This window comes from Pseudophryne corroboree, chromosome 6 (genome assembly GCF_028390025.1).
Source record: "Pseudophryne corroboree isolate aPseCor3 chromosome 6, aPseCor3.hap2, whole genome shotgun sequence".
Taxonomy (NCBI): domain Eukaryota; kingdom Metazoa; phylum Chordata; class Amphibia; order Anura; family Myobatrachidae; genus Pseudophryne; species Pseudophryne corroboree.
Window position 1 is genome coordinate 300,139,226 of NC_086449.1, and position 22,835 is coordinate 300,162,060.

The 22,835-nt window shown below is 50.2% G+C and overlaps 1 protein-coding gene across 1 annotated transcript in view; it reads left to right on the forward strand.

Annotated features, from left to right (window-relative positions):
- MINDY2 (MINDY lysine 48 deubiquitinase 2) overlaps positions 1-22,835 on the forward strand; it is a 353,927-nt gene that overhangs the window by 146,227 nt on the left and 184,865 nt on the right.

A 22,835-nucleotide genomic window follows, 5' to 3' on the forward strand; every position in this document is an offset into this window, starting at 1 on the left:
CCTATGACCCTCCTCCAAGCCTCAGTTAGGTTAAGTTAGGTTTTTGTGCCCGGCCGAGAAGGGTGCAATCTAGGTGGCTCTCCTAAAGAGCTGCTTAGAGTAAAAGTTTTGTTAGGTTTTTTATTTTCAGTGAGTCCTGCTGGCAACAGGCTCACTGCAACGAGGGACTTAGGGGAGAAGAAGTGAACTCACCTGCGTGCAGGATGGATTGGCTTCTTAGGCTACTGGACACTAGCTCCAGAGGGACGATCACAGGTACAGCCTGGATGGGTCACCGGAGCCGCGCCGCCGACCCCCTTGCAGATGCTGAAGAGAGAAGAGGTCCAGAAATCGGCGGCTGAAGACTTCTCAGTCTTCATGAGGTAGCGCACAGCACTGCAGCTGTGCGCCATTGCTCTCAGCACACTTCACACCAACGGTCACTGAGGGTGCAGGGCGCTGGGGGGGGCGCCCTGGGCAGCAATGAAAGTACCTATGCTGGCTAAAAATACATCACATATAGCCTCTGGGGCTATATGGATGTATTTAACCCCTGCCAGGTTGTCAGAAAAACGGGAGAAGAAGCCCGCCGAAAAGGGGGCAGGGCCTATTCTCCTCAGCACACAGCGCCATTTTCCTACACAGCTCCGCTGCTAGGAAGGCTCCCACGCTCTCCCCTGCACTGCACTACAGAAACAGGGTTAAAACAGAGAGGGGGGGCACTTATTTGGCGATATTATTATATATTAAGATGCTATAAGGGAAAACACTTATATAAGGTTGTCCCTGTATAATTATAGCGTTTTGGTGTGTGCTGGCAAACTCTCCCTCTGTCTCCCCAAAGGGCTAGTGGGGTCCTGTCCTCTATCAGAGCATTCCCTGTGTGTGTGCTGTGTGTCGGTACGTGTGTGTCGACATGTATGAGGACGATGTTGGTGAGGAGGCGGAGCAATTGCCTGTAATGGTGATGTCACTCTCTAGGGAGTCGACACCGGAATGGATGGCTTATTTAGGGAATTACGTGATAATGTCAACACGCTGCAAGGTCGGTTGACGACATGAGACGGCCGGCAAACCAATTAGTACCTGTCCAGGCGTCTCAAACACCGTCAGGGGCTTTAAAACGCCCATTTACCTCAGTCGGTCGACACAGACACAGACACGGACACTGACTCCAGTGTCGACGGTGAAGAAACAAACCTATTTTCCATTAGGGCCACACGTTACATGTTAAGGGCAATGAAGGAGGTGTTACATATTTCTGATACTACAAGTACCACAAAAAAGGGTATTATGTGGGGTGTGAAAAAACTACCTGTAGTTTTTCCTGAATCAGATAAATTAAATGAAGTGTGTGATGATGCGTGGGTTTCCCCCGATAGAAAATTATTGGCGTTATACCCTTTCCCGCCAGAAGTTAGGGCGCGTTGGGAAACACCCCTTAGGGTGGATAAGGCGCTCACACGCTTATCAAAACAAGTGGCGTTACCGTCTCCAGATACGGCCGCCCTCAAAGAGCCAGCTGATAGGAGGCTGGAAAATATCCTAAAAAGTATATACACACATACTGGTGTTATACTGCGACCAGCGATCGCCTCAGCCTGGATGTGCAGCGCTGGGGTGGCTTGGTCGGATTCCCTGACTGAAAATATTGATACCCTTGACAGGGACAGTATTTTATTGACTATAGAGCATTTAAAGGATGCATTTCTATATATGCGAGATGCACAGAGGGATATTTGCACTCTGGCATCAAGAGTAAGTGCGATGTCCATATCTGCCAGAAGATGTTTATGGACACGACAGTGGTCAGGTGATGCAGATTCCAAACGGCACATGGAAGTATTGCCGTATAAAGGGGAGGAGTTATTTGGGGTCGGTCCATCGGACCTGGTGGCCACGGCAACAGCTGAGAAATCCACCTTTTTTACCCCAAGTCACATCTCAGCAGAAAAAGACACCGTCTTTTCAGCCTCAGTCCTTTCGTCCCCATAAGGGCAAGCGGGCAAAAGGCCAGTCATATCTGCGCAGGGATAGAGGAAAGGGAAGAAGACTGCAGCAGGCAGCCCCTTCCCAGGAACAGAAGCCCTCCACCGCTTCTGCCAAGTCCTCAGCATGACGCTGGGGCCGTACAAGCTGACTCAGGTGCGGTGGGGGGTCGTCTCAAGAGTTTCAGCGCGCAGTGGGCTCACTCGCAAGTGGACCCCTGGATCCTACAAGTAGTATCCCAGGGGTACAGATTGGAGATTCGAGACGTCTCCCCCTCGCAGGTTCCTGAAGTCTGCTTTACCAACGTCTCCCTCCGACAGGGAGGCAGTATTGGAAACAATTCACAAGCTGTATTCCCAGCAGGTGATAATCAAAGTACCCCTCCTACAACAAGGAAAGGGGTATTATTCCACACTATATTGTGGTACTGAAGCCAGACGGCTCGGTGAGACCTATTCTAAATCTGAAATCTTTGAACACTTACATACAAAGGTTCAAATCAAGATAGAGTCACTCAGAGCAGTGATAGCGAACCAGGAAGAAGGGGACTATATGGTGTCCCTGGACATCAAGGATGCTTACCTCCATGTCCCAATTTGCCCTTCTCACCAAGGGTACCTCAGGTTCGTGGTACAGAACTGTCACTATCAGTTTCAGACGCCATTTGGATTGTCCACGGCACCCCGGGTCTTTACCAAGGTAATGACCGAAATGATGATTCTTCTTCAAAGAAAAGGCGTCTTAATTATCCCTTACTTGGACGATCTCCTGATAAGGGCAAGGTCCAGAGAACAGTTGGAGGTCGGAGTAGCACTATCTCAAGTAGTTCTACGACAGCAGGGGTGGATTCTAAATATTCCAAAATCGCAGCTGTTTCCGACGACACGTCTGCTGTTCTTAGGGATGATTATGGACACAGTCCAGAAAAAGGTGTTTCTCCTGGAGGAGAAAGCCAGGGAGTTATCCGAGCTAGTCAGAAACCTCCTAAAACCAGGCCAAGTGTCAGTGCATCAATGCACAAGAGTCCTGGGAAAAATGGTGGCTTCTTACGAAGCGATTCCATTCGGCAGATTTCACGCAAGAATTTTTCAGTGGGATCTGCTGGACGAATGGTCCGGATCGCATCTTCAGATGCATCAGCGGATAATCCTGTCTCCAAGGACAAGGGTGTCTCTTCTGTGGTGGCTGCAGAGTGCTCATCTACTAGAGGGCAGCACATTCGGCATTCAGGACTGGGTTCTGGTGACCACGGATGCCAGCCTGAGAGGCTGGGGAGCAGTCACACAGGGAAGAAATTTCCAAGGAGTGTGGTCAAGTCTGGAGACTTCTCTCCACATAAATATACTGGAGCTAAGGGCAATTTACAATGCTCTGAGCCTAGGAAGACCTCTGCTTCAAAGTCAACCGGTGCTGATCCAGTCGGACAACATCACGGCAGTCGCCCACGTAAACAGACAGGGCGGCACAAGAAGCAGGAGGGCAATGGCAGCAAGGATTCTTCGCTGGGCGAAAAATCATGTGATAACACTGTCAGCGGTGTTCATTCCGGGAGTGGACAACTGGGAAGCAGACTTCTTCAGCAGGAAGATGGCGTCCCGTCTGAACAAAAATCTGGACAGGTATTGCGCCAGGTCAAGAGACCCTCAGGCAATAGCTGGGACGCTCTGGTAAGAGGAGTAAGAACTATACTCGTGGCTCCGGATTGGCCAAGAAGGACTTGGTACCTGGAACTTCAAGAGATACTAAGAAGGGACTTGCTTCAGCAAGGATCATGTCTGTTCCAAGACTTACCGCGGCTGCGTTTGACGGCATGGCGGTTGAACGCCGGATCCTAAGGGAAAAAGGCATTCCGGAAGAGGTCATCCCTACCCTGGTCAGAGCCAGGAAGGAGGTGACCGCACAACATTATCACCGCATTGGCGAAAATATGTTGCATGGTGTGAGGCCAGGAAGGCCCCCACGGAGGAATTTCAACTCGGTCGATTCCTGCATTTCCTACAAACAGGAGTGTCTATGGGCCTCAAATTGGGGTCCATTAAGGTTCAAATTTCGGCCCTGTCGATTTTCTTCCAAAAAGAATTGGCTTCAGTTCCTGAAGTCCAGATGTTTGTCAAGGGAGTACTGCATATACAACCCCCTTTTGTGCCTCCAGTGGCACTGTGGGATCTCAACGTAGTTCTGGGATTCCTCAAATCACATTGGTTTAAACCGCTCAAATCTGTGGATTTGAAATATCTCACATGGAAAGTGACCATGCTGTTGGCCCTGGCCTCGGCGAGGCGAGTGTCAGAATTGGCGGCTTTGTCTCACAAAAGCCCATATCTGATTGTCCATTCGGACAGGGCAGAGCTGCGGACTCGTCCCCAGTTTCTCCCTAAGGTGGTGTCAGCGTTTCACCTGAACCAGCTTATTGTGGTACCTGCGGCTACTAGGGACTTGGAGGACTCCAAGTTGCTGGATGTTGTCAGGGCCCTGAAAATATAGGTTCCAGGACGGCTGGAGTCAGGAAAACTGACTTGCTGTTATCCTGTATGCACCCAACAAACTGGGTGCTCTTGCTTCTAAGCAGACGATTGCTAGTTGGATGTGTAGTACAATTCAGCTTGCACATTCTGTGGCAGGCCTGCCACAGCCAAAATATGTAAATGCCCATTCCACAAGGAAGGTGGGCTCATCTTGGGCGGCTGCCCGAGGGGTCTCGGCTTTACAACTTTGCCGAGCTGCTACTTGGTCAGGGGCAAACACGTTTGAAAAATTCTACAAATTTGATACCCTGGCTGAGGAGGACCTGGCGTTCTCTCATTCGGTGCTGCAGAGTCATCCGCACTCTCCTGCCCGTTTGGGAGCTTTGGTATAACCCCATGGTCCTGACGGAGTCCCCAGCATCCACTTAGGACGTCAGAGAAAATAAGAATTTACTTACCGATAATTCTATTTCTCGTAGTCCGTAGTGAATGCTGGGCGCCCATCCCAAGTGCGGATTGTCTGCAATACTTGTACATAGTTATTGTTACAAAAATCGGGTTATTATTGTTGTGAGCCATCTTTTCAGAGGCTCCGCTGTTATCATGCTGTTAACTGGGTTCAGATCACAGGTTGTACAGTGTGATTGGTGTGGCTGGTATGAGTCTTACCCGGGATTCAAAGTCCTTCCTTATTGTGTAAGCTCGTCCGGGCACAGTATCCTAACTGAGGCTTGGAGGAGGGTCATAGGGGGAGGAGCCAGTGCACACCACCTGATCCTAAAGCTTTTACTTTTGTGCCCTGTCTCCTGCGGAGCCGCTATTCCCCATGGTCCTGACGGAGTCCCCAGCATCCACTACGGACTACGAGAAATAGAATTATCGGTAAGTAAATTCTTATTTTTTTTTTTAACTGACTAAAATAATATGGAGAGATCAGAGCATGTTTTTCAGTGGGAAGGGGTGGGAATGGGTTAAAAATCAAGAAAAAAATGCGTGGGGTCCCCCTCTCCTAAGCATAACCAGCCTCGGGCTCTTTGAGCCGGTCCTGGTTGTAAAAATACGGGGGGGAAATTGACAGGGGATCCCCCGTAATTTTACAACCAGCACCGGGCTCTGCGTCCGGTCCTGGTGCAAAAAATACGGGGTACAAAAAGCGTAGGGGTCCCCCGTATTTTTAACACCAGCACCGGGCTCCACTAGTCAGAGAGATAATGCCACAGCCGGGGGACACTTTTATATCGGTCCCTGCGGCCGTGGCATTAAATCACTAACTAGTCACCCCTGGCCGGGGTACCCTGGAGGAGTGGGGACCCCTTAAATCAAGGGGTTCCCTCCAGCCACCCAAGGGCCTGGGGTGAAGCCGAGGCTGTCCCACCCCCCCCCCCCATCCAAGGGATGCGGATGGGGGGCTGATAGCCTTGTGTCAAATAAAAGAATATTGTTTTTTGCAGCAGAACTATAAGTCCCAGCAAGCCTCCCCCGCAAGCTGGTACTTGGAGAACCACCAGTACCAGCATGCGGGGGGAAAACGGGCCCACTGGTACCTGTAGTTCTACTGCAAAAAAAATACCCAAATAAAAACAGTACACGCACATCGTGAAAGTAAAACTTTATTACATACATGCATGCCGACACACACATACTTACCTATGTTCACACGCCGACTCGGTCCACTTCTCCACGTAGAATCCACGGTGTACCTGAAAATAAAATTATACTCACAAAATCCAGTGTAGATCTGTCGTCTTCTTTTTTGTAATCCACGTACTTGGCAAAAAAAGAAAACGCATTTACCCGGACCACACACTGAAAGGGGTCCCATGTTTACACATGGGACCCCTTTCCCCGAATGCCGGGACCCCACGTGACTCCTGTCACAGAGGGTCCCTTCAGCCAATCGAGGAGCGCCACGTCGTGGCACTCTCCTGATTGGCTGTGCGCGTCTGAGCTGTCAGACGGCGCATAGCATATGTCGCTCCATTATCTTCAATGGTGGGAACTTTGCGGTCAGCGGTGAGGTTACTCGCGGTCATCCGCTGACCAGCTTGCGGGGGAGGCTTGCTGGGACTTGTAGTTCTGCTACAAAAAACAATACTCTTTATTTTGTCACTTGGCTATCAGCCCCCTATCCGCAGCCCTTGGATGGGGGGGACAGCCTCGGGCTTCACCCCTGGCCCTTGGGTGGCTGGAGGGGGGGACCCCTTGATTTAAGGGGTCCCCACTCCTCCAGGGTACCCCGGCCAGAGGTGACTAGTTAGTGATTTAATGCCACGGCCGCAGGGACCGATATAAAAGTGTCCCACAGCTGTGGCATTATCTCTCTGACTAGTGGAGCCCGATGCTGGTGTTAAAAAATATGGGGGACCCCTACGCTTTTTGTCCCCCGTATTTCTCTAACGTCCTAGTGGATGCTGGGAACTCCGTAAGGACCATGGGGAATAGACGGGCTCCGCAGGAGACTGGGCACTCTAAGAAAGATTTAGGACTACCTGGTGTGCACTGGCTCCTCCCCCTATGACCCTCCTCCAAGCCTCAGATTTCTGTGCCCGGCCGAGCTGGATGCACACTAGGGGCTCTCCTGAGCTCCTAGAAAGAAAGTATAGTTTAGGTTTTTTATTTTCAGTGAGACCTGCTGGCAACAGGCTCACTGCATCGAGGGACTAAGGGAAGAAGAAGCGAACCTACCTAAGTGGTGGTAGCTTGGGCTTCTTAGGCTACTGGACACCATTGGCTCCAGAGGGATCGAACACAGGACCCGACCTTGTTGTCCGTTCCCGGAGCCGCGCCGCCGTCCCCCTTACAGAGCCAGAAGCAAGAAGGTGGTCCAGAAAATCGGCGGCTGAAGACTTCTGTCTTCTCCAAGGTTGCGCACAGCACTGCAGCTTTGCGCCATTGCTCCTCATGCACACCACACACTGCGGTCACTGATGGGTGCAGGGCGCTGGGGGGGGGGCGCCCTGAGCAGCAATTCTAACACCTTGGCTGGCAAACTGGCACCATATATAGCCCCAGGGGCTATATAGGTGCTTTTTAACCCCTGCCAGAACTTTTACATTAGCGGGAGAAAGCCCGCCGAAAAAGGGGCGGAGCCATCTCCCTCAGCACACTGGCGCCATTTTTCCCTCACAGCTTCGCTGGAAGGAAGCTCCCTGGCTCTCCCCTGCAGTCCTGCACTACAGAAAAGGGTAAAAAAGAGAGGGGGGGGGGGGGGGGGGGGGGCACAAATTAGGCGCAGTATAACTATATTTCTCTGACGTCCTAGTGGATGCTGGGACTTCCGTAAGGACCATGGGGGAATAGCGGCTCCGCAGGAGACTGGGCACAAAAGTAAAAGCTTTAGACTAGCTGGTGTGCACTGGCTCCTCCCCCTATGACCCTCCTCCAAGCCTCAGTTAGATTTTTGTGCCCGAACGAGAAGGGTGGGTGGCTCTCCTGAGCTGCTTAGAAGTAAAAGTTTAAATAGGTTTTTTATTTTCAGTTAGTACTGCTGGCAACAGGCTCACTGCATCGTGGGACTAAGGGGAGAAGAAGCGAACTCACCTGCGTGCAGAGTGGATTGGGCTTCTTGGCTACTGGACATTAGCTCCAGAGGGACGATCACAGGTTCAGCCTGGATGGGTCCCGGAGCCGCGCCGCCGGCCCCCTTACAGAGCCAGAAGAGCGAAGAGGTCCGGAGAAAGCGGCGGCATTAGACGTTCTTGTCTTCAAATAAGGTAGCGCACAGCACTGCAGCTGTGCGCCATTGCTCTCAGCACACTTCACACTCCGGTCACTGAGGGTGCAGGGCGCTGGGGGGGAGCGCCCTGAGACGCAATAAAACACTATAAAAACCTTATATGGCTAAAGAAATGCATCACATATAGCTCCTAGGCTATATGGATGCATTTAACCCCTGCCAGTTTTCCTGAAAAAAGCGGGAGAAAAGGCCGCCGAGAAGGGGGCGGAGCCTATCTCCTCAGCACACAAGCGCCATTTTCCCTCACAGCTCCGCTGGTAGGACGGCTCCCTGACTCTCCCCTGCAGTCCTGCTACAAGAATCAGGGTAAAACAAGAGAGGGGGGGGGGGCACTATTGGCAGCTAATATATAATACAGCAGCTATAACAGGGAGTAACACTTATATAAGGTTATCCCTGCATATATATAGCGCTCTGGTGTGTGCTGGCAAACTCTCCCTCTGTCTCCCCAAAGGGCTAGTGGGGTTCTGTCCTCTATCAGAGCATTCCCTGTGTGTGTGCTGGGTGTCGGTACGATTGTGTCGACATGTAGGAGGAGGAAAATGATGTGGAAGCAGAGCAATTGCCTGTGTTAGTGATGTCACCCCCTAGGGAGTCGACATCTGACTGGATGGTCGTATTTAAAGAATTACGTGACAATGTCAGCACTTTACAAAAAACTATTGACGACATGAGACAGCCGGCAAATCAGTTAGTGCCTGTTCAGGCGTCTCAGACACCGTCAGGGGCGCTAAAACGCCCGTTACCTCAGATGGTCGACACAGACCCAGACACGGATACTGAATCCAGTGTCGACGGTGAGGAGACAAACGTAATGTCCAGTAGGGCCACACGTTACATGATCACGGCAATGAAGGAGGCATTGAACATTTCTGACACTACAAGTACCACAAAAAAGGGTATTATGTGGGGTGTGAAAAAACTACCAGTAGTTTTTCCTGAATCAGAGGAATTAAATGAGGTGTGTGATAAAGCGTGGGTTTCCCCCGATAAAAAACTGCTGATTTCTAACAAATTATTGGCACTATACCCTTTCCCGCCAGAGGTTAGGGCACGTTGGGAAACACCCCCTAGGGTACATAAGGCGCTCACACGCTTATCAAAACAAGTGGCGTTACCGTCTCCTGATACGGCCGCCCTCAAGGAACCAGCTGATAGAAGGCTGGAAAATATCCTAAAAGGTATATACACACATACTGGTGTTATACTGCGACCAGCAATCGCCTCAGCCTGGATGTGCAGCGCTGGAGTGGCTTGGTCGGATTCCCTGACTGAAAATATTGATACCCTGGATAGGGACAGTATTTTATTAACTATAGAGCAGGGAGGAGTTATTTGGGGTCGGTCTATCAGACCTGGTGGCCACGGCAACGGCTGGAAAGTCCACCTTTTTACCCCAGGTCACCTCTCAGCAGAAAAAGACACCGTCTTTTCAAACTCAGTCCTTTCGTTCCTATAAGAACAAGCGAGCAAAAGGCCACTCATTTCTGCCCCGGGGCAGAGGAAGAGGAAAAAGACTGCACCAGGCAGCCTCTTCCCAGGAGCAGAAGCCCTCCCCCGCTTCTGCCAAGTCTTCAGCATGACGCTGGGGCTTTACAAGCGGACTCAGGCACGGTGGGGGCCCGTCTCAAAATTTTCAACGCGCAGTGGGCTCACTCGCAAGTGGACCCCTGGATCCTGCAGGTAGTATCACAGGGGTACAAATTGGAATTCGAGACGTCTCCCCCTCGCCGATTCCTGAAGTCTGCTCTTCCAACGTCTCCCTCCGACAGGGAGGCAGTATTGTAAGCTATTCACAAGCTGTATTCCCAGCAGGTGATAATCAAGGTACCCCTCCTACAACAGGGAAAGGGGTATTATTCCACGCTGTTTGTGGTACCGAAGCCGTACGGCTCGGTGAGACCAATTTTAAATCTGAAATCCTTGAACACTTACATAAAAAGGTTCAAATTCAAGATGGAAGTGATAGCGAACCTGGAAGAAGGGGACTATATGGTATCTCTGGACATCAAAGATGCTTATCTCCATGTCCCAATCTTCCCTTCTCACCAGGGGTACCTCAGGTTTGTGGTTCAAAACGGTCTTTATCAGTTTCAGACGCTGCCGTTTGGATTGTCCACGGCACCCCGGGTCTTTACCAAGGTAATGGCCGAAATGATGATTCTTCTTCGAAGAGAAGGCGTCTTAATTATCCCTTACTTGGACGATCTCCTGATAAGGGCAAGTTCCAGGGAACAGTTAGAGTTCGGAGTAGCACTGTCTCAGGTAGTGCTACGTCAGCACGGGTGGATTCTAAATATCCCAAAATCACAGCTGATTCCAACAACACGTCTACTGTTCCTGGGGATGATTCTGGACACAGTCCAGAAAAAGGTGTTTCTCCCGGAGGAGAAGGCCAGGGAGTTATCCGAGCTAGTCAGGAACCTCCTAAAACCAGGCCAAGTGTCAGTGCATCAATGCACGAGAGTCCTGGGAAAAATGGTGGCTTCTTACGAAGCAATTCCATTCGGCAGATTCCATGCAAGAACTTTTCAGTGGGATCTGCTGGACAAATGGTCCGGATCGCATCTTCAGATGCATCAGCGGATAACCCTATCTCCAAGGACAAGGGTGTCTCTCCTGTGGTGGTTACAGAGTGCTCATCTTCTAGAGGGCCGCAGATTCGGCATTCAGGATTGGATGCTGGTGACCACGGATGCCAGTCTGAGAGGCTGGGGAGCAGTCACACAGGGAAGAAATTTCCAGGGCTTGTGGTCAAACATGGAAACGTCTCTTCACATAAATATCCTGGAACTAAGGGCCATTTACAATGCCCTAAGTCAAGCAAGGCCTCTGCTTCAGGGTCAGTCGGTATTGATCCATTCGGACAACATCACGGCAGTCGCCCACGTCAACAGACAGGGCGGCACAAGAAGCAGGAGGGCAATGGCAGAAGCTGCAAGGATTCTCCGCTGGGCGGAAAATCATGTGGTAGCACTGTCAGCAGTGTTCATTCCGGGAGTGGACAACTGGGAAGCAGACTTCCTCAGCAGACACGACCTCCACCCGGGGGAGTGGGGACTTCACCCAGAAGTCTTCCAAGTGATTGTAAACCGTTGGGAAAAACCAAAGGTGGACATGATGGCGTCCCGTCTCAACAAAAAACTGGACAGATATTGCGCCAGGTCAAGGGACCCTCAGGCAATAGCGGTGGACGCTCTGGTAACACCGTGGGTGTACCAGTCGGTGTATGTGTTCCCTCCTCTGCCTCTCATACCCAAAGTACTGAGAATCATAAGAAGGAGAGGAGTAAGAACTATACTCGTGGCTCCGGATTGGCCAAGAAGAACTTGGTACCCGGAACTGCAAGAGATGCTCACGGAGGACCCGTGGCCTCTACCTCTCAGAAAGGACCTGCTCCAGCAGGGACCTTGTCTGTTTCAAGACTTACCGCGGCTGCGTTTGACGGCATGGAGGTTGAACGCCGGATCCTGAAGGAAAAAGGCATTCCAGATGAAGTCATCCCTACCCTGGTCAAGGCCAGAAAGGATGTAACCGCAAAACATTATCACCGCATTTGGCGAAAATATGTTGCGTGGTGTGAGGCCAAGAAGGCCCCTACAGAGGAATTTCAACTGGGTCGTTTCCTGCATTTCCTGCAAACAGGACTATCTATGGGCCTAAAATTAGGGTCCATTAAGGTTCAAATTTCGGCCCTGTCAATCTTCTTCCAAAAAGAACTGGCTTCAGTGCCTGAAGTTCAGACGTTTGTCAAAGGGGTACTGCATATACAGCCTCCTTTTGTGCCTCCAGTGGCACCTTGGGATCTCAATGTAGTGTTGAGTCTCCTAAAATCACATTGGTTTGAACCACTCACCACTGTGGAATTGAAATATCTCACATGGAAAGTGGTCATGCTGTTAGCCCTGGCTTCAGCCAGGCGTGTCTCTGAATTGGCGGCTTTATCATATAAAAGCCCTTACCTAATTTTTCATTCAGACAGGGCAGAACTGAGGACTCGCCCTCAATTTCTCCCTAAGGTGGTTTCAGCGTTTCACATGAACCAGCCTATTGTGGTACCTGCGGCGACTAGGGACTTGGAGGACTCCAAGTTGCTGGACGTAGTCAGGGCCCTGAAAATATGTTTCCAGGACGGCTGGAGTCAGAAAATCTGACTCGCTGTTTATCCTGTATGCACCCAACAAGCTGGGTGCTCCTGCTTCTAAGCAGACGATTGCTCGTTGGATTTGTAGTACAATTCAGCTTGCACATTCTGTGGCAGGCCTGCCACAGCCAAAATCTGTAAAAGCCCATTCCACAAGGAAAGTGGGCTCATCTTGGGCGGCTGCCTGAGGGGTCTCGGCTTTACAACTTTGCCGAGCAGCTACTTGGTCAGGGGCAAACACGTTTGCTAAATTTTACAAATTTGATACCCTGGCTGAGGAGGACCTGGAGTTCTCTCATTCGGTGCTGCAGAGTCATCCGCACTCTCCCGCCCGTTTGGGAGCTTTGGTATAATCCCCATGGTCCTTACGGAAGTCCCAGCATCCACTAGGACGTCAGAGAAAATAAGAATTTACTTACCGATAATTCTATTTCTCGTAGTCCGTAGTGGATGCTGGGCGCCCATCCCAAGTGCGGATTGTCTGCAATACTTGTATATAGTTATTGTTACAAAAAAATCGGGTTGTTTATTGTTGTGAGCCATCTTTTCAGAGGCTCCTACGTTTATCATACTGTTAACTGGGTTCAGATCACAGGTTGTACGGTGTGATTGGTGTGGCTGGTATGAGTCTTACCCGGGATTCAAAATCCTTCCTTATTATGTACGCTCGTCCGGGCACAGTATCCTAACTGAGGCTTGGAGGAGGGTCATAGGGGGAGGAGCCAGTGCACACCAGCTAGTCTAAAGCTTTTACTTTTGTGCCCAGTCTCCTGCGGAGCCGCTATTCCCCCATGGTCCTTACGGAAGTCCCAGCATCCACTACGGACTACGAGAAATAGAATTATCGGTAAGTAAATTCTTATTTTATGCAGCTATAAAGGGAAAACACACTTCTATAGGTGATATCCCTGTGATATATAGCGCTCTGGTGTGTGCTGGCATACTCTCCCTCTGTCTCCCCAAAGGGCTTTGTGGGGTCCTGTCCTCTGTAAGAGCATTCCCTGTGTGTCTGCTGTGTGTCGGTACTGCTGTGTCGACATGTATGAGGAGGAAAATGATGTGGAGGCGGAGCAAATGCCTGTGAATGTGATGTCACCCCCTGCGGGGTCGACACCTGTGTGGCTGGCCTTATGGAAGGAATTGCGTGAAAGTGTCAACTCCTTACACAAAAGGTTTGACGACATAGGACAGCCGGCTACACAGCTTGTGCCTGTTCCAGCGTCTCAAATGTCATCAGGGGCTTTAAAACGCCCGCTAACTCAGGTGACAGATACAGACGTCGACACGGATACCGACTCCAGTGTCGACGATGATGAGACTAGTGTTCCCTCCAATAGGTCCACCCGTTACATGATTGAGGCAATGAAAAATGTTTTACACATTTCTGATAATACCCCAGGTACCACAAAAAAGGGTATTATGTTTGGTGAGAAAAAACTACCAGTAGTTTTTCCTGCATCTGAGGAATTAAATGAGGTGTGTGAGGAAGCGTGGACTTCCCCTGATAAGAAATTGCTAATTTCAAAACGATTATTGGCAGCGTACCCCTTCCCGTTAGAGGATAGGTCACGTTGGGAAACACCCCCTAGGGTAGATAAGGCGCTGACACGCTTATCAAAGAAGGTGGCACTACCGTCTCCGGATACGGCCACCCTGAAGGAACCTGCTGATAGAAAGCAGGAGGCTACCCTAAAAGCTATTTACACACACACGGGCATTATATTACGACCAGCGATTGCATCAGCTTGGATGTGCAGTGCTGCTGCTGCGTGGTCAGATTCCCTGTCAGATAATATCGATACCATGGATGATAGGGACAATATTTTGCTGACGATTGAGCATATAAAAGATGCAGTCTTATACATGCGTGATGCACAGAGGGATAATTGCCGGCTGGCATCAAGAATAAGCGCTATGTCCATTGCTGCCAGAAGGGGGTTATGGACTCGGCAATGGGCTGGCGATGCCGACTCAAAGCGGCACATGGAGGTTTTGCCCTATAAGGGGGTGGAACTGTTTGGGGATGGTCTTTCGGACCTCGTATCCACAGCTACTGCTGGGAAATCGACCTTTTTGCCACAGGCTGCCCCACAACAAAAGAAAGCACCGTATTATCAGGTACAGTCCTTTCGGCCCCAGAAAAGCAAGAGGGCTAGAGGCTCATCCTTTCTGCCGAGAGGCAAAGGTAGAGGAAAAAAGTTGCAACACACAGCTAGTTCCCAAGAGCAGAAGTCCTCCCCTGCGTCCGGTAAGTCCACAGCATGACGCTGGGGCTGCTCAGGCGGACCCGGGTACGGTGGGGGCCCGTCTCAAAAATTTCAGCGCACAGTGGGCTCTCTCACAGGTGGATCCCTGGGTCCTTCAAGTAGTACTTCAGGGGTACAGACTGGAATTCGTGACGTCTCCCCCCCGCCGTTTCCTAAAATCTGCCTTACCGGCAACTCCCTCTGCCAGGGAGGCAGTGTTGGTGGCTATTCAAAAACTGTATTCACAGCAAGTGATTGTCAAGGTACCCCTCCTACAGCAAGGAAAGGGTTACTATTCCACAATGTTTGTGGTACCGAAACCGGACGGTTCGGTGAGACCCATCTTAAATTTAAAATCCTTGAACACTTATATCAAAAGGTTCAAGTTCAAGATGGAATCGCTCAGGGCGGTTATTGCGTGCCTGGAGCAGGGGGACCACATGGTCTCCCTGGACATCAAGGATGCGTACCTACATGTCCCCATTTACCCTCCTCACCAGGAGTACCTCAGATTTGTGGTACAGGACTGTCACTATCAGTTCCAGACGCTGCCGTTTGGGTTAACCACGGCACCAAGGGTCTTTACCAAGGTAATGTCCGAAATGATGATACTCCTTCGCATGAAAGGAGTTTCAATTATCCCGTACTTGGACGATCTCCTGATAAAGGCGAGGTCCAAGGAACAGTTGATAGTAGGGGTAGCACTTGCTCGGGAAGTGCTACAACAGCACGGCTGGATTCTCAATATTCCAAAGTCACAACTGGTCCCGACGACACGTCTTCTGTTCCTGGGAATGATTCTGGACACAGACCAGAAAAGAGTGTTTCTTCCAGTGGAAAAAGCCGAGGAGTTGTCATCTCTAGTCAGAGACATCCTAAAACCGGGACAGGTGTCGGTACATCAATGCACACGAGTCCTGGGAAAGATGGTAGCTTCGTACGAGGCAATTCCATTCGGAAGGTTCCACGCAAGGACTTTCCAGTGGGACCTGTTGGACAAATGGTCCGGGTCCCATCTCCAGATAAAACAGCGGATAACCCTATCGGCAAGAACCAGGGTGTCGCTGCTGTGGTGGCTGCAGAAGGCTCATCTACTAGAGGGCCGCAGATTCGGAATACAGGACTGGGTCCTGGTGACCACGGACGCCAGCCTTCGGGGCTGGGGGGCAGTCACACAGGGAAGATATTTCCAAGGACTGTGGTCAAATCAGGAGATTTCACTTCACATAAATATTCTGGAGCTAAGGGCCATTTACAATGCCCTAAGTCAAGCAAGACCCCTGCTTCAGAACCGGCCGGTGCTGATCCAGTCAGACAACATCAGGGCGGTCGCCCATGTAAACAGACAGGGCGGCACAAGAAGCAGGAGGGCAATGGCAGAAGCCACAAGGATTCTCCGATGGGCAGAGAATCATGTGTTAGCACTGACAGCAGTATTCATTCCGGGAGTGGACAACTGGGAAGCAGACTTCCTCAGCAGGCACGACCTCCACCCGGGAGAATGGGGACTTCATCCAGAAGTTTTCCGAATGCTGGTCAACCGTTGGGAAAAACCACAGGTGGACATGATGGCGTCCCGCCTAAACAAAAAGCTAAAAAGGTATTGCGCCAGATCAAGGGACCCTCAGGTGATCGCTGTGGACGCTCTAGTGACACCGTGGGTGTACCAGTCGGTTTGTGTTTCCTCCTCTGCCTCTCATACCCAAGGTACTGAGAATAATAAGAAGGAGAGGAGTGAGAACTATTCTCGTGGCTCCGGATTGGCCAAGAAGGACTTGGTACCCGGAACTTCAAGAGATGCTTGCAGAGGACCCTTGGCCTCTGCCGCTCAGACAAGACCTGCTGCAGCAGGGACCCTGTCTGTTCCAAGACTTACCGCGGCTGCGTTTGACGGCATGGCGGTTGAACGCCGGATCCTGAAGGAAAAAGGTATTCCGGAGGAAGTCATCCCTACCCTGATCAAAGCCAGGAAGGATGTCACCGCAAAGCATTATCACCCCATTTGGCGGAAATATGTTGCTTGGTGTGAGGCCAAGAAGGCCCCAACGGAGGAATTTCAACTGGGTCATTTCTTACACTTCCTGCAAGCAGGTGTGACTTTGGGCCTCAAATTGGGGTCCATTAAGGTCCAGATCTCGGCCCTGTCGATTTTCTTCCAGAAAGAACTGGCTTCACTGCCTGAAGTTCAGACTTTTGTCAAGGGAGTCCTGCATATTCAGCCTCCTTTTGTGCCCCCAGTGGCACCTTGGGATCTCAATGTGGTCTTGGAATTTCTAAAATCACATTGGTTTGAGCCACTTAAGACTGTGGATTTAAAATATCTCACGTGGAAAGTGGTTATGTTGTTGGCTCTGGCTTCAGCCAGACGGGTGTCAGAATTGGCGGCTTTGTCCTGTAAAAGCCCCTATCTGATTTTCCATATGGATAGGGCAGAGTTGAGGACTCGTCCTCAGTTTCTCCCGAAGGTGGTATCAGCTTTTCACTTGAACCAACCTATTGTGGTGCCTGCGGCTACTAGGGACTTGGAGGATTCCAAGTTTCTGGACGTAGTCAGGGCCCTGAAAATTTATGTTTACAGGACGGCTGGAGTCAGGAAAACTGACTCGCTGTTTGTTCTATATGCACCCAACAAGCTGGGTGCACCTGCTTCTAAGCAGTCTATCGCGCGCTGGATTTGTAGCACTATTCAGCTGGCGCATTCTGCGGTGGGACTACCGCAGCCTAAAAATGTGAAAGCCCATTCCACAAGGAAGGTGGGCTCATCTTGGGCGGCTGCCCGAGGGGTCTCGGCTTTACAACTTTGCCGAGCTGCTACTTGGTCAGGGGCAAACACGTTTGCAAAATTCTATAAATTTGATACCCTGGCTGAGGAGTACCTGGAGTTCTCTCATTCGGTGCTGCAGAGTCATCCGCACTCTCCTGCCCGTTTGGGAGCTTTGGTATAATCCCCATGGTCCTTACGGAGTTCCCAGCATCCACTAGGACGTTAGAGAAAATAAGAATTTACTCACCGGTAATTCTATTTCTCGTAGTCCGTAGTGGATGCTGGGCGCCCATCCCAAGTGCGGATTGTCTGCAATACTTGTACATAGTTATTGTTACAAAAATCGGGTTGTTATGGCGAGCCATCTGTTCAGAGGCTCCATTGTTATCATACTGTTAACCGGGGTTCCTATCACGAGTTATATGGTGTGATTGGTGTGGCTGGTATGATTCTTACCCGGGATTCAAAATCCTTCCTTATTGTGTCAGCTCTTCCGGGCACAGTGTCCTAACTGAGGCTTGGAGGAGGGTCATAGGGGGAGGAGCCAGTGCACACCAGGTAGTCCTAAATCTTTCTTAGAGTGCCCAGTCTCCTGCGGAGCCCGTCTATTCCCCATGGTCCTTACGGAGTTCCCAGCATCCACTACGGACTACGAGAAATAGAATTACCGGTGAGTAAATTCTTATTTTCTTGCACCAGGACCGGACGCAGTGCCCGGTGCTGGTTGTAAAAATACGGGGGATCCCCTGTCAATTCCCCCCCCCCCCCCCCCGTATTTTAACAACCAGGACCGGCTCAAAGAGCCCGAGGCTGGATATGCTTAGGAGGGGGGCCCCCACGAAATTTTTTTCTGGGTTTTTTAAACATTTTTGTGCCGTCCAAAAAGTCGATGCCAGGACGCACACTATCCGTCAATTGGTCCGTTTTTCGACAGCGGGACTGTCAAATCCGTTTTTTATTGAATATGTCGAATTCGGGTCCCGGCGGGAGGGTATGTGACTGTCGAATTGTGTTGAATTTAAAAACGGGCGAATTCCAGCCGGAATTCGACCGCAATTGCATATACCCCACAAAGAATATATAATCTGAAGGTTGGCACTAGATTAGTTGGAACTGTAAAGTAATTTTAGTTCTTAACAATAAAAGCAAATTGTATTTTGTGTCTCATATTTGTCTCTTATCTGTAATTCCCCCATCCCTCTCTCTCCTTCTTCAATTCCACACCCATCTTTGTCCCCCTATTACCTCCTCCCATTCCACCCTCTCTCATGTATCTCCTTTGTGGGTGGTTGTGCTCAGTTCCAGGAGCTGACAGGCAGAAGCAGTCCTGTACATCCAATTGCTGCTTGAGTGTAGGGCTACTGTGATGTCTGGCGGGAGCTGGATCTCATGTTGAGTGGTCAGTTACACAGGGTCATGGCCACATTCTGCTAGGGATATTTTGCATTATTCCATGCAATGAAAGACCTGGGTAATTTGCGCTTAACTCCCACCATCTGTCCCCACTTTCCCCCACGACCCTCTTGGCACCCCTGCTTCAGATGCACTTATCTGTGTTACCACAACAAAAAGTGTATTTGTGGAAATAGTAGGGTATTAGCCAGAGTGGGACAACATGACAAGTCTCTTTACTTACTGACAAATTAGTGCCTTAATTCTCAGACATTCCAAATTGGTAAATGAGAAAAATGTGAAATAAACATTTTGCCAATCGGACTGTATCCTTTAATACTCTTGTGCACAGGTTCTCAAACTCGGTCCTCAGGACCCCACACGGTGCATGTTTTGCAGGTCTCCTCACAGAATCACAAGTGACATAATTAGCTCCACCTGTGGACCTTTTAAAATGTGCCAGTGAGTAATTAATACACCTGTGCACTTGCTGGGTTACCTGCAAAACATGCACTGTGTGGGGTCCTGAGGACCGAGTTTGAGAACCACTGCTCTTGTGTAAATATACCTAACATGGGACTGTAGATGTAGTTTTGTTAGTTAACTTTACTGTAGTCTTATACGAAAATGGGCAGGATCGATCTCGGGATCCGGTCTGAAGATCGACAGTATCTAGGTCGACAATGTTTAGGTCGACCACTATAGGTCGACAGTCACTAGGTCGACATGGATGGAAGGTCGACAGGGTTTCTAGGTCGACATGTGCTAGGTCGACAAGTCTAAAGGTCGGCATGAGTTTTTCACAATTTTTTTTCTTTTTTTAAATTTTTTCATACTTAACGATCCACGTGGACTACGATTGGAACGGTAAAGTGTGCCGAGCGAAGCGGTAGCGGTTGCGAGCCATGCGGTGCACTAATTTGGGATCCCGTTCACTCTACCAAGAAAACGACACACAAAAAAACAAAACCTCATGTCGACCTTTAGACCTGTCGACCTAGCACATGTCGACCTAGAAACCCTGTCGACCTTCCATCCATGTCGACCTAGTGACTGTCGACCTATAGTGGTCGACCTAAACTTTGTCGACCTAGATACTGTCGATTTGATGAACCACACCCATCGATCTCTTGTGGCACTTTGGCAGGTAATAAGTAGCTAATATATACTGTTATTTGAATCTTAATCTAAAAAAAGATAATGGAGTGCACTACAAACAAACCTGAAAACCTGCAACATTGTATAGCAGTATCCGCAGAAAATATTTAAGAGGAAGCAAAATATCCAGATTCAGTGACTGCAATATGTTTAAGAGAAAGGCAGTATATAAATAAACATCATTATCCCAGGCAAATACAAAGATTTCTTTCACCAGTGTTCATGGAATTGTGATTGCTTAATGTATCGCCTATGTTGTGCAAATGCACAAGTAACCTAAATCAGCAATTTCTGTAAACTATTCCTGGAAGGAAATGACATGTAAATGCTGGCTGTGTGCATCTTCCTGCTTCTGTCTGGTTGCGTACATAGTGGCAGCTGGGTTTCTCAGGATATTAGTTAGCTCTAACTGTTTACAAATGTATTAGACCCCTTCTTTAGGCTCTCAGACACACCCCTCCAGTCTAGTACAGTACTTTTGAGGCAACCAAACTGAAGTTCCCGACCATTATCATTTTAGAATCTAGAAAGCTATACAATTTGACCATAATGCTTAGTAAGAACCGCTTATTATATCTCCTTTAGGGTCCACAGTAGATCCACAGGATTTACATTGGGTTGTAGGTGGCGTCAGAGGATCAGGTACCAAACTGTTAAACTTTTTGGGCTCCCAGCATGCTTCGGTCCAGCCTCCCTTTAACCCCGCCTCCTGGCCCAGCGATTTCAGTTTTTTGGTGCAGCAGGAGCCGGACCACTGTAGAAATGGTGTGGCTGTTTTGCAGCCACAAAACTTTATTTTATATAGCCTATTTTCTGTTACGTCCTAGAGGATGCTGGGGTCCATATTAGTACCATGGGGTATAGAAGGGTCCACCAGGAGCCATTGGCACTTTAAGAGTTTAATAGTGTGGGCTGGCTCCTCCCTCTATGCCACTCCTACCAGACTCAGTTTAGGAAATGTGCTCGGAGGAGCCGATCATAGCTAGGTGAGCTCTCCTGAGTTTCCTTGGTAAAATAGTTTTTTTTAGAGTTTATTTCTTTACAGGAGGCTGCTGGCGACAGCCTGCCTGCATCGAGGGACTAAGTGGGGGAGGGGGGTGTGGGGGTGCAGTGTCCACCCTGCGGGGGGGCGCAGTGTCCATCCTGCGGGGGCTGAGTCACTGCTTCTGCTGACTGGACATTGAGCTCCAGAGGGAACGATCGCGACCCGCCATAGGGGACCGCTCGCCCCAGCAGCCAGCCGCCACCCCCTTTCAGAGCTGAAGTTAGCGAGTAAGTCACTGCCCTCCCTCACAAGTGGGGGGTCAGTGCTAAGAAGGCGGCTTCCGGGCAAGCAGCGCGGAAGCCGGCGCCATTGCGGGGGCGGAGCTTCTCAGAGCGGACCCAGCAGTGTTCAGAGCCATTTTCCTGCCTGCAGCTACTTGCCAGCGGATTTCCAGGTCCCTCCAGAGCACCTCCAGCGATCTGTATGGTACCAGAGTGGGGGGGGGGGGGGTGTAGACGGGAGGGGTGTCTGTGAAGGACTGTGTCACCTATTAAGGGACTCAGTCAGCGCTGGTGTGGGGTCTCCCTATACCTGTTATAGCGCTGTGTGTGGGTTGGCTCCAATCTCTGTCTCTCTCTGCCATTCTTGGGGGCGAAACTCTGTCTGCCCAGTACCCTGTGTGTTTGGTGGGTGTGTGACAACATGTCTAGGGACACTGTTTCATATGCTGCAGAGGATTTGTCTTCCCAGGAAGACTCCATTTCATGTAATCAGGATTGCACTGTTGTAGCGCAGATTCCAGCTAGAGAGCCAGAATGGTTAGTCTCTCTGAGGGGGACTATTTCTCAAATTTCAGATAGGGTGGCTAGGACTGAACATGCCACTCAGGTCCTGCAATCCTCTATGGTTGTATGGTCTGATACTGCTTCCTCGGGGCCCCCTGTGGTACATTCTCAGACACGTGCGCTTGCAGTGCTTATGCAGGATGACACGGACACCGATTCTGACACTGCAGACGGTGACGGGGATGTGTTGAGGGGGACAGCATCACTTGCTAAGGGGGTGCAGTTGGTGATTGAAGCTGTAAGGGATGTTTTACACATTTCTGACACAGCTCCTGAGCAGATGGAGGAGGCCTTTTTTTACAGATAATAAAAAGCCCCCCCCCTCACTTTCCCGGCATCCAAAGAATTAAACGCTATCTTTGAAAAGCCTGGGAAACTCCGGAAAAGAAATTCCAGATTCCTAAGAGAGTCTTGGTTGCTTTTCCCTTCCCAGAGGAAGATAGAAAGAAATGGAATTCCCCGCCGATAGTCGACGCCTCTGTCTCCAGGCTGTCCAAAAAGGTGGTGTTGCCGGTCCCGGTATTTACCGCGTTGAAGGACCCGGCAGATCGCAAGGTGGATGCTACGCTAAAATCCATTTACACGGCTTCAGGGGCTATATTGCTGCCTACTATAGCCTGTGCTTGGATTGCAAAAGCTATTTCCAGGTGGTCTATCACTCTGCAGGAGGAATCGACTACGCTGGATAAAGGTGACGTTGATTTATTTTTACATAATATTCAGGATGGTAGATTCCATGAAGGACCTGGGTTCCATGGCTGCAGGGATCTCCTCCATGTCCGTCTCTGGTCGCAGGGGTCTCTGGCTGCGCCACTGGTCTGTGGAAGTGGAATCCAGGAAGAGTGTGGAGGGCCTACCATATACAGGTCAGGCTCTCTTTGGGGAGGCGCTGGATGCGTGGATTGCCACGGCTATCAAGGTAAGTCTCCTTTTCTCCCCTCAGCTGCACCGGCTACGAAGAAGCCTTTTACACCAGCCACGTCAGTCGTTTTGGCCCGTGAGGCCTAGAAAGAACAAGCCTTCAAACACCTTCTTCAGAGGTGGTCGTGCCAAAGTGAAGAAACCTGCTCCCGCAGGTTCCCAAACCCAGAAGCCCGCTTCTGATACCCCTAAGTCCTCAGCATGACGGTGG